Source organism: Anomaloglossus baeobatrachus, chromosome 3 (assembly GCF_048569485.1).
Source record: "Anomaloglossus baeobatrachus isolate aAnoBae1 chromosome 3, aAnoBae1.hap1, whole genome shotgun sequence".
Taxonomy (NCBI): domain Eukaryota; kingdom Metazoa; phylum Chordata; class Amphibia; order Anura; family Aromobatidae; genus Anomaloglossus; species Anomaloglossus baeobatrachus.
Window position 1 is genome coordinate 477,503,390 of NC_134355.1, and position 12,405 is coordinate 477,515,794.

The window sequence follows — 12,405 nt, forward strand, 5'->3', positions numbered from 1 at the left end:
ATCAGTCCGTGCGTCCCGCAGAGCGCTGATCAGGGATGCACATAACGGATCGGCATCCCTGCTCAATTTTTGGCGTGACTTTTTTTTTCCGTATCCCCGATGCTTTTTGTCACGCCAAAAATTGAGCAGGGACGCCGATCCGTTATGTGCATCCCTGATCAGCGCTCGGCGGGACGCACGGACAGATGCGATACAAAAAGCGTCGGGAATACGGGAAAAAAAGTCCCGCCGAAAACTGACCACGGATGCAGATACGTTATCTGCATCCCTGATCAGCGGGACGCACGGACGCATGAGGTGTAAAAATGGACAGGGGATAGAGGAAAAAAAGAAAAAAAAAAAAAGTTATACTCACAGTACCCAGAGGATTTGCAGGAGGAACAGAAGGCAAGGAACAGCTTTACAGCAGCAGCCAGCAGGCAGGAAGTTGGACAGCTCAGCAGAAGACCCAGGAAGAAGGACCCAGCGATGGAGGCAGATGTGATCGGCCGGTGAAGACAGGTAAGAGGACGTCGGGGGGACAGCAGAGGGGGACAGGGACAGCAGAGGGGGACGGGGACAGCAGAGGGGGACGGGGACAGCAGAGGGGGACAGCAGAGGGGGAGGGGGAGAGCAGAGGAGGGAGATACCGGAGGAGCTGCAGAATAGAGATCACGGGGGAGGCCGGCAGACCGGGATGTCGGGGGGCAGACCGGGATGTCAGGGGGCAGACTGGGATGTCAGGGGGCAGACCGGGATGTCTGGGGGGACAGATCGGGATGTCGGAGGACAGATCGGGATGTGGGGGGGCAGATCGGGTTGGCGGGGGGCAGATCGCAGGGGGGCACGGGCAGGGGCCATTACGGGAGCGCGCAGGAGCAAATCACAAGAGCGTGCAGGGGCTGCAAGAGAGCAGGGGAGGAGGGATACTGGAGGAGCTGCAGAATAGAGATGGCGGGGGGCAGATCGGGATGTCGGGGGGGCAGATCGGGATGTCAGGGGGGCAGATCGGGATGTCGGGGGGGCAGATCGGGATGTCGGGGGGGGGCAGATCGCAGGGGGGCACGCGCAGGGGCTGCAAGGTGAGCACAATACTCACCGCTCCCGCTCCTGCTCCGTGACGTGACAGAAGCGGCAGCAGCAGCGGTGGCGTGGTACCACTAGTACCAGCCAGTGCTGCACGCTGCAGACATGTTGGGGGAGGGTCCCCAGACCAGCACAGGCCTGGGGAGGGCGGCCACCGGCAGATCAGACCGCCCCACTGCACACTGATTGGAGCGATTGCGCGTCATCGCACGATCGCTCCAATCAGTGCTGCAGGGGGGGCCACGGTGTCTGCTTGCTTCCAGCCAATGATCGGAGCTGTTGCAGCTCCGGTCCTAGCTGGATTTTACAAGATCACACTATTTTTGGCATTTTTTTTGCCGAAAACAGCGTGATCAATGTGATTAGCGATTCCGATTTGAACAGCCAATCACATCGATCGCCTATGGGGGTGGCGATCCCACCCCCCCTGGAGTCAAGCAAAGGTCCCCTGCTGTAAGAAACAGCAGGGGACATCATTTGAAAGCCCTTGCTATGGCCACGGCAATCAAATGAAGTTTAGGCAGTAAAATTACGTCCCTGATCGTTAAGTCACGTTAAAATAGGACGTAATTTTACTGCCCGCGGTCGTGAAGGGGTTAAATATTGTTCACAGTCATAAAAAAATAATATTCTATAATATCAATTGACAAGTGTAACTATACAGCGATGGATAGATATAAAAAATATATAGATACATAAATGCAGGAAGTGCAGTTTTTTTTACATAGGACCAAATACACCTAGTTAAATAGAATAAATATTAATAATGAATATAAAATCCATACATATAAAGTGAATGAGTGTTAACTGCATTCAGTGCTACACTGTTTCCAAAAGATCAGAGCTACATGATGTTAATGATGGTTAGGCATAACACTGACTTGCAAATATATGCTGATCACTGTCACCCCTATACTATCCAAGGTCAGACTGCTTGTCTAAAAATGGTATATCCTAATACATAGCTGCAGAGAAATAAATCTTTTTTGTATCAATATATTACCTTGAGATGAAGTACACCACCCTCACCCCGATGCGCGTTTCAGAAGTTCCTTCGTCAGTGGGTGGCTTTTTATTATACATTTAGTGAGACTATTTTTTGTCCAATTTCTAGGTTTTACTTTTTTTTACATTAATAAAAATAATTATATTAATGACATTTTTCTATTTTTTTCTGTGACTATTATGACTAAGAAGGGTACAGACTTCTCTAAATGGAAAAAGGGTGCTTTGTATGCTTAAGACGTGCTTCTCATTGGCACTTGATTGATACAGACCGACGTGTCTTAACCTTTTAAAGTGTGGGTGGATGTGTCACAAGTGGGGGATGTATTGTCTCAAAGTTTGCCTCTTGGTAAACTGCGTCTATGCACCTTCTTTTCTAAGAAATTATCTTCAGTGGAACATACGATATTGGTAACAAGGAATTATTGGTGATCAAGTCAGCATTGGAGAAATGGTAATACTTTCTAGAGGGAGTTATTCATCTGGTTACAATAATTACTGAGCATAAAAACCTTCTTCACTTTGAGTCTGCTAAACATATTACACCAAGACAAGCTTGATGGTCATTGTTTTTCAATAGGTTTAATTTTTTCGTTACTTATCGCCTTGGTTCTAAAAACATTAACGCCAATGCCTTGTCCCAGAGTTTTCTGGGGGGGAATCCTGTGAGGAACCTATCCCCATCCTTTAGAATGGAGTGGTGGTGTCAGCATTCAGTACCGATGTGGAATCTGAAATTGCCAAGGCTCAAGGTGAGGTGCCCAGTGGGGATCTGGTGAACAAGTAATTTGTTCCCTTGAATCATCATCTTAGGTTCTGGAAGAGCATCATGATTCTGTTCTAGTTAGTCAACCTGGGGTTAAAGGTACTCTGGATCTCATATTATGTCACTTTTGGTGGCCCAGAATTTGGAGTGATGTGATATCCTGTGTCTGCATGTCCACTCAAAAGCATCTCACTCTCTTCCCTCAGGATGTCTGCAGCCTTTGAGTGTACCTAGTCAACCTTAGACAGACATTTCCCTAGACTTTATTATGGACTTATCTTCCTCTGCTGGTAATATAGTGATTTTGGTGGTAGTGGATAGGTTTTTTTAAGATGACTTGAACATGGTGCAACTACAATATTCGACCTAGTATCGAGCATGTTAAGCACCATTGATGCTCTGTTGACTAATGAACAGTGTGAAGCATGCTTTTCTATCACTAGATGCAACATGGACATTCTTGTAACAAATACTCTTGAAAAAAATATTCCAGATCTATACACCTGGTAGAAATTGATCAAAATGCACAATACACAAAGAACACATAAAAAAACACCAAAAATGCTTGATTTCTAAGGGGATTTTTCAGCCAGAAATATATATATATATATATATAAAATGTGCCGCCCCCGTGCCAGCAGCTGGGCTGCTCGGATCGGGATCCGCAGCGTGGCTTGAGGGATTCTACCGAACCCAGGGGTCACGCGGGCACTTCAAATAAAAGGGAACGTATTTGTACGGGATTTGCTGTAAACTGTCTGTGATGCCAAACACGGTGTGTGGTGAAACGTGGCACCACCGCTGCTGTTGTGGGGCACCCGGGGGACGATGCGATGGCAGCTGGATGGTAACCCCTCCGTGGGTAGGGATGAATGCCCTGTGGCCCAGTGTCTTTTATGCTGAGGATGATAACTGCAGGGGCCGGCGCGCCCGGTCAGACCGGGGGATGTTAGTTTACTCACGATTAAATGAGTCACACAAGTCCAATGGTAAACCAAGGTGCTGGTGGCCGGCCGCCGCGGTCGGGTGTATCTGGTCCCAAACTCGGGCTGGTGGTCTGTGTCACTTTCCTCTGCACTCTGTGTTTGGTGTGGTGGACTTCCCGGTGTGAAACACGGGAGTCCGCTCCCGGGCCTTTTGTTGGGAGCTGTGCCCGCTGACGCTGGCCCTTGGGATCTACCGGATCCTGGCAGATGCCCTATTTCCCGCGGTGGGCTGTTGTCTGCTTTTGGGACTTTAGTTGGGACAGGACGTATAATCCTGCCCTCAATTGGTTAATTAGCTAGGCCGTTGGTTCCGGTCCTGGCTCCAGTGTCCAAGTACGACCTCTGAGCACGGTTTCCGGGTCAGTTCTCCGGTGTCGGTACCGGTGGGCTCCAACCCTGCCCCGATCCACCTCGGATCTCAAGCAGCCATCTTCCCGTCTCCTGACAGACACGGACCACCGTCTGCCACCTAGCCAGCACGCCGGGGCTCCAACTCCGACGCCTTTCCTTTCTGTCTGAGCCTTCACTTTGTCCTCCTCAACTACTCCACTCCACTCCACTCTTAGCTGTCAACTGCGACTGCTCTGAACTCAACTCAACTCCCTGTTTTTCCCACCCCGGGTTTTCCAGACCCCCTAGGTGGGCGTTCTCCATCCGCCTGGTTCCGCCCACTGGTGTGCCTTTCCTACCCTGGGGGGGTGATTAGGGTTTCAGGTTGGCTGTGTGTAACCCTGTGTTGGATGGTGTTATGCAGGGGCCTACACTGTGTGACTATCTGGTTTTGCCAGGGTGTCACATTCCCCCTTGGTTAACTACAGACTGTCCGCGGGCTGTCCAGCCACCAACGTTTATTAAAACCGGAACTGTGAAAATAGAAAAGGGGTAACAAGGATAATAACATTTGAACAGATAAAAACATTTCTTCCCTTTATGGGAGGCACAATTCTTAAACGTTGCAAATGGAATGGGATAGAACGGACCACCTTCTCATCGCCCCCACCCAAAACAACCTGTTCCCTGGTGCCACTGCTAACACTTTTGCACACCCCTTTTCCTAAGTCCAGGAACGGGTCCGGGTGACGCCCACACGGGCCGGGTAAAAAGTTTCTTACCCGGCAGTCCTTGTCACGGGCCCCAAGTCCGGGGACCCCTTGCCTGGAAGTTATTCACCGGTTGCAGTAGTAACTGAGCCTCGGCCTACTCAACCGCAGGCCCTTCCTCCAATCTGCCTTTCCAGAGACCGCGGCGAGCAACAAGAAGTTAGTTTGAAACATTTAAATACTGCTGCCGAGGCAGCCTCCTCCTGCAGTTTTTCCACGAGACCACCGCCCTAGCAGCACGAGTCCCCAGTGCCACCCTCTCTCACAGTGCGGCACTGTCCAAAGACCCCCTTCTTCCTGCTGCCGATGGTGCGGGTACAGCTGCTCCTCCAGATCTGGCTCCATCCTCCACCAGGGGCTCTGACCCTTGATGACATCTACACTTCAACAAGCAGGGGGGTGATGTTCAACAAGAACGGAGCTCCAACTGTCAACTTCTTTAACTACCCTGCCACCCTCCACCTGCGATGTAGGTGGCCTCCTCCAGAACATGATGACGTTCAACAAGGGTGGCGGGTTTTAAACAGTCAACTTTTTAACTTGTAACTTTTAAGGGTAGACTTACGGGTTCCGGTCTCTTTAAGAACGGGCACCTCCGGGGCATGCACTGGCAAAGTGCCCGGGTAGACCGCAGTGCCAGCAGACTGGCACTATCACACTCCCGACGGCAGACAGGGCCTCATCCTCGGAGGTGGACTCCGCTTCCATTTCGTACACCTCTAATGCATGGTACGACGGGGACGATAAAGCCATCCGCTATCCGTTTCCACCATTTCGCAAAATGTACTCAGCTGTTGGGTTGCTGGTGCCGGAGTTACTCCCATCCGTCTCCTCCAACTCCGATCCCGTGGCCACAGAGCCCCGCTGGGCTGGGTGTCGTCTCCGTCGCGGCCGGGTGGACTGCCGGAGCCAATGTCATCAAGTGTGCAGCCATCTTCGGGACCGGGAGTGATGTCATCTTTGGTGCGGCAAGGCTTGGGGCCAGGGGGGATGTCTTCCGGGCTTTGGCCTTGCGCAGGGCTGGTACGGGTGCCGGAGCGGTAGCATGCTCATGGCCCGAGGTTCCCTTTGCTGGGTCCTTGCAAGCAGATGTAACGGGTACCGCTGCCATGGTTTGGGACAGCGGACCGATTGGGTCACTAACTGCAGATGCGGGCAGCGAGGGAGGCGACGTGGCGGATGGGGGCAGACCAAGCTCGTCAGCCGATTGGGCCGGTTCCGGTGGAACACGGGGGCATGAGTCACTTACCCGCTCCTCCGAGGCCATCTCCTTTTCACGTGCCCGGACGGCTGCAGCCAGATCCCTCATTTCGGCCATCCATCTTGCCAGCTTATGGTTGGCGTGAGTCTGGATACTGCGACACAAGCTCGCGGTCTTGGCTTCCACCCATTCAGCAGTCCCGGGATCAGTTTCCTCCATGATCTGGTTGCCGGACGGGGCAGATATCCTTTCGAGATGGTGTCCAGGAACAAAAGATGGCAGAGTCCTGGTGTCCCAGCTTCTTATCTCCTTGGGTCACATGCCGCAGTGCTCCCCCGCCCCCCTGTTTTTTCAGGAGCAGTCTGCAGATGCAGCTCTCTAGTTTCGTTTCCGGCCTCGGTCTTACTTCCTTCCGGCCGTGTTCCCAGGGGGCGGGGCTTCCACTTTGTGCCCTTTTTTGGGGAAGAAGACGCTGGGTTGTCGTTTTTCACGCCCAAAAATGGCAGCAAAAATGGCGGCTTTTCAAATTTTTGCAGCGGAGCACTTCCACCAGGTAGGTGGATGGGTTACAACCCTGTTCGTGATGCCAGGTTTTGAGGTGTGCCGCCCCCGTGCCAGCAGCTGGGCTGCTCGGATCTGTATCCGCAGTGTGGCTCGAGGGATTCTACGGGACCCAGGGGTCGCGCGGACACTCAAAATGAAAGGGAACGTATTTGTAGGGGATTTGCCGTAAACTGTCTGTGACGCCACCCACGGTGTGTGGTGAAATGTGGCACCACTGCTGCTGTTGTGGAGCACCCGGGGGACAATGGGATGGCAGCTGGATGTTAACCCCTCCGTGGGTAGGGATGGATGCCCCGGGGCCCAGTGTCTCTTATGCTGAAAATGGTGACTGCAGGGGCCGGCGCGCCTGGTCAGACCGGGGGATGTTAGTTTACTCACGATTAAATGAATCACACAAGTCCAATGGTAAACCAAGGTGCTTGTGGCCGGCCCCCGCGGTCGGGTGTTTCTGGTCCCACACACAGGCTGGTGGTCTGTGTCACTTTCCTCTGCACTCTGTGTTTGGTGTGGTGGACTTCCCGGTGTGAAACACGGGAGTCCGCTCCCGGTCCTTTTGTTGGGAGCTGTGCATGCTGACGCTGGCCCTTGGGATCTACCGGACCCTGGCGGATGCCCTATCCCCCATGGTGGGCTGTCCGCTTTTGGAACTTTGGTTGGGACAGGACCTATAATCCTGCCCTTAATTGGTTAATTAGCTAGGCCGTTGGTTCCGGTCCTGGCTCCAGTGTCCAAGTACCCCCTGTGTGCACGGTTTCCAGGTCGGTTCTATGGTGTCGGTACCGGTGGGCTCCAACTCTGCCCTGATCCACCTCGGATCTCCGGCAGCCATCTTCCTGTCTCCTGACAGACATGGACCACCGTCTGCCACCTAGCCAGCATGCTGGGGCTCCAAACCCGACGCATTTCCTTGCTGTCTCAGCCTTAACTTTCTCCTCCTCAACTACTCCACTCCACTCTTAGCTGTCAACTGCGACTGCTCTGAACTCAACTCAACTCACTGTTTTTCCCACCCCGGGTTCTCCAGACCCCCTAGGTGGGCATTCTCCATCCACCTGGTCCCGCCCTCTGATGTGCCTTTCTTACCCTGGGGGGTTGACTAGGGTTTCAGGTCGACTGTGTGTAACCCTGTGTGGGATAGTGTTATGCGGGGGGCCTACACTGTGTGACTACCTGGTTTTGCCAGGGCGCAACACACACACATATACTGTATATATATATATATATATATATATATATATATATATATATATATATATATACAGTGCCTACAAGTAGTCTCCAACCGCCTGCAGATTTAGCAGGTTTGATAAGAAGCAAATAAGTTAGAGCCTGGAAACTTCAAACAAGAGCAGGATTTATTAACAGATGCATAAATCTTACAAACCAACAAGTTATGTTGCTCAGTTAAATTTTAATAAATTTTCAACATAAAAGTGTGGGTCACTATTGTTATTATTCAACCCCTAGGTTTAATATTTTGTGGAATAACCCTTGTTTGCAATTACAGCTAATAATCGTCTTTTATAAGAACTGATCAGGCCGGCACAGGTCTCTGGAGTTATCTTGGCCCACTCCTCCATGCAGATCTTCTCCAAGTTATCTAGGTTCTTTGGGTGTCTCATGTGGACTTTAATCTTGAGCTCCTTCCAGAAGTTTTCAATTCGGTTAAGGTCAGGAGACTGACTAGGCCACTGCAACACCTTGATTTTCTCCCTCTTGAACCAGGCCTTGGTTTTCTTGGCTGTGGGCTTTGGGTCGTTGTCTTGTTGGAAGATGAAATGACGACCCATCTTAAGATCCTTGATGGAGGAGCAGAGGTTCTTGGCCAAAATCTCCAGATAGGCCGTGCTATCCATCTTCCCATGGATGCGGACCAGATGGCCAGGCCCCTTGGCTGAGAAACAGCTCCACAGCATGATGCTGCCACCACTATGCTTGATTGTAGGGATGGTATTCTTGGGGTCGTATGCAGGGCCGTATTTGCCACTAGGCACCCGTGGTCCCGTGCCTAGGGCGGCACGTTGCGGGGGGGCGGCACTTTCTGGCAGCAAAAAAAAAAATATATTTAAATTTTTTTTTTTTTTTTTTATACATCCCCGCCCCCCCGCCCCTCCCTCCGTTGCACTTCGCTGTGTTCTCGGGGGGGAGGGGGGTTTGAGAGGGAGAGGAGAGGCGCACTTCTGTCTCTTTAAATACATGGAGGGCGCCAGGCATAGTGAGCTGATTAACCCGGAAGTTCCTGCGCCTGCACTTCCGGGTCAGAGGCGCGCGGGCGCGCCAATCAGCTCACTGCCCCGTGCTGCAGCGTCCAATTCTGCAGACAACACACGCCGCGGAGGAGGACGCGACTGGAGCTGGAGCCAGCCAGAAGAGGATAATAGCAGAGCAGGGCAGCAGGCACCGGAGCAGGTATGCGTAAGGCAGAGCCTAGAATGTATGGGCACCTTACAGGTTAGTTGATGATCGTTGCGATGCCTCTTTTTGGCTGGTGTGAGGCTGGGAAAAGAGAGAGGCTGGGGGGAGGCTGGGAAAAGAGAGAGGCTGGGGGGAGGCTGGGAAAAGAGAGAGGCTGGGGGAGGCTGGGAAAAGAGAGAGGCTGGGGGGGGAGGCTGGGAAAAGAGAGGCTGAGGCTGGGGGGGGAGGCTGGGAAAAGAGAGAGGCTGGGGGAGGCTGGGAAAAGAGAGAGGCTGGGGGGAGGCTGGAAAAGAGAGAGGCTGGAGGAGGGCTGGGAAAAGAGAGAGGCTGGGGGGAGGCTGGGAAAAGAGAAAGGCTGGGGGGAGGCTGGGAAAAGAGAGGCTGGGGGGGAGGCTGGGAAAAGAGAGAGGCTGGGAGGAGGCTGGGAAAAGAGAGAGGCTGGTGGGAGGCTGGGAAAAGAGAGAGGCTGGGGGGAGGCTGGGAAAAGAGAGAGGCTGAGGCTGGGGGGAGAGAGAGGCTGAGGCTGGGGGGGAGGCTGGGGGGAGAGAGAGGCTGAGGCTGGGGGGGAGGCTGGGGGGAGAGGCTGAGGCTGGGGGGAGGCTGGGGGAGAGGCTGAGGCTGGGGGGAGGCTGGGGGGAGAGGCTGAGGCTGGGGGGAGGCTGGGGGGAGAGGCTGAGGCTGGGGGGAGGCTGGGGGGAGAGGCTGAGGCTGGGGGGAGGCTGGGGGAGAGGCTGAGGCGAGGCTGGGGGGAGAGGCTGAGGCTGGGGGGAGAGGCTGAGGCTGGGGGGAGGCTGGGGGGAGAGGCTGAGGCTGGGGGGAGAGGCTGAGGCTGGGGGGAGGCTGGGGGGAGAGGCTGAGGCTGGGGGGAGGCTGGGGGGGAGAGGCTGAGGCTGGGGGGAGGCTGGGGGGAGAGGCTGAGGCTGGGGGGAGGCTGGGGGGAGGCTGGGGGAGAGGCTGAGGCTGGGGGGAGGCTGGGGGGAGAGGCTGAGGCTGGGGGGAGGCTGGGGGGAGAGGCTGAGGCTGGGGGGAGGCTGGGGGGAGAGGGGGAGGCTGGGGGGGAGGCTGGGGGGAGAGGCTGAGGCTGGGGGGAGAGAGAGGCTGAGGCTGGGGGGGAGGCTGGGGGGAGGCTGGGGGAGAGGCTGAGGCTGGGGGGAGAGAGAGGCTGAGGCTGGGGGGGAGGCTGGGGGGAGAGGCTGAGGCTGGGGGGAGAGAGAGGCTGAGGCTGGGGGGGAGGCTGGGGGGAGAGGCTGAGGCTGGGGGGAGAGAGAGGCTGAGGCTGGGGGGGAGGCTGGGGGGGAGGCTGGGGGGGAGGCTGAGGCTGGGGGGAGAGAGAGGCTGAGGCTGGGGGGAGGCTGGGGGGAGAGGCTGAGGCTGGGGGGAGAGAGAGGCTGAGGCTGGGGGGGAGGCTGGGGGGAGAGGCTGAGGCTGGGGGGAGAAGAGAGGCTGAGGCTGGGGGGGAGGCTGGGGGGGAGGCTGAGGCTGGGGGGAGAGAGAGGCTGAGGCTGGGGGGGAGGCTGGGGGGGAGGCTGGGGGGAGAGGCTGAGGCTGGGGGGAGAGAGAGAGGCTGAGGCTGGGGGGGAGGCTGGGGGGGAGAGGCTGAGGCTGGGGGGAGAGAGAGGCTGAGGCTGGGGGGGAGGCTGGGGGGGAGGCTGGGGGGAGAGGCTGAGGCTGGGGGGAGAGAGAGGCTGAGGCTGGGGGGGAGGCTGGGGGGGAGGCTGGGGGGAGAGGCTGAGGCTGGGGGGAGAGAGAGGCTGAGGCTGGGGGGGAGGCTGGGGGGGAGGCTGGGGGGGAGAGGCTGAGGCTGGGGGGAGAGAGAGGCTGAGGCTGGGGGGGAGGCTGGGGGGAGAGGCTGAGGCTGGGGGGAGAGAGAGGCTGAGGCTGGGGGGGAGGCTGGGGGGAGAGGCTGAGGCTGGGGGGAGAGAGGCTGAGGCTGGGGGGGGCTGGGGGGGAGGCTGGGGGGAGAGGCTGAGGCTGGGGGGAGAGAGAGGCTGAGGCTGGGGGGGAGGCTGGGGGGAGAGGCTGAGGCTGGGGGGAGAGAGAGGCTGAGGCTGGGGGGAGGCTGGGGGAGAGGCTGAGGCTGGGGGGAGAGAGAGGCTGAGGCTAGGGGGGAGGCTGGGGGGAGAGGCTGAGGCTGGGGGGAGAGAGAGGCTGAGGCTGGGGGGGAGGCTGGGGGGGAGGCTGGGGGGAGAGGCTGAGGCTGGGGGGAGAGAGAGGCTGAGGCTGGGGGGGAGGCTGGGGGGAGAGGCTGAGGCTGGGGGGAGAGAGAGGCTGAGGCTGGGGGGGAGGCTGGGGGGAGAGGCTGAGGCTGGGGGGAGAGAGAGGCTGAGGCTGGGGGGGAGGCTGGGGGGAGAGGCTGAGGCTGGGGGGAGAGAGAGGCTGAGGCTGGGGGGGAGGCTGGGGGGAGAGAGAGGCTGAGGCTGGGGGGGAGGCTGGGGGGAGAGAGAGGCTGAGGCTGGGGGGGAGGCTGGGGGGAGAGAGAGGCTGAGGCTGGGGGGGAGGCGGGGGGAGAGAGAGGCTGAGGCTGGGGGAGGCTGGGGGAGAGAGAGGCTGACGCTGGGGAGGCTGGGGGAGAGAGAGGCTGATGCTGAAGGCGGGGGAGAGAGGCTGCTGCTGGGGGAATGGGAGAGAGGGGCTAATGCTAGAGACAGAGGACAAGGGTTGAGGGATAGTGCAATGACAAAATCGATGGGGGGAGTGTAAGGACTCAGAATGAGAGGGGGGCAGCATTGGGAGCTCATTATGGAGAAGGGGGCAGCATGTGTGGGCTCAGTATAGAGTGGAGCAATGTAGGGGAGTCAATATCAAGAGTGGGGTAGTGTGTGTGTGGGGAGGTTGTCTCAGCATAAGCGTTAGTGTGGTGGTCTTAGTAGGATGAATGGGGCAGCATGGAGGTGTCATTATGGAAAAGAGTAAGGCAGCATTAGGAGCTCATGGAGAGGGGCAGCATGCATGGGACACTGTGAGGAGGGGGCAGCATGCATGGGACATTGTGAGGAGGGGGCAGCATGCATGGGACATTGTGAGGAGGGGGCAGCATGCATGGAATACTGTGAGGATGGAGCAGCATGCATGGGACACTGTGAGGATGGAGCAGCATGCATGGGACATTGTGAGGAGGGGGCAGCATGCATGGGACACTGTGAGGATGGAGCAGCATGCATGGGACACTGTGAGGATGGAGCAGCATGCATGGGACACTGTGAGGAGGGGGCAGCATGCATGGGACACTGTGAGGAGGGGGCAGCATGCATGGGACACTGTGAGGAGGGGGCAGCATGCATGGGACACTGAGGAGGGGGCAGC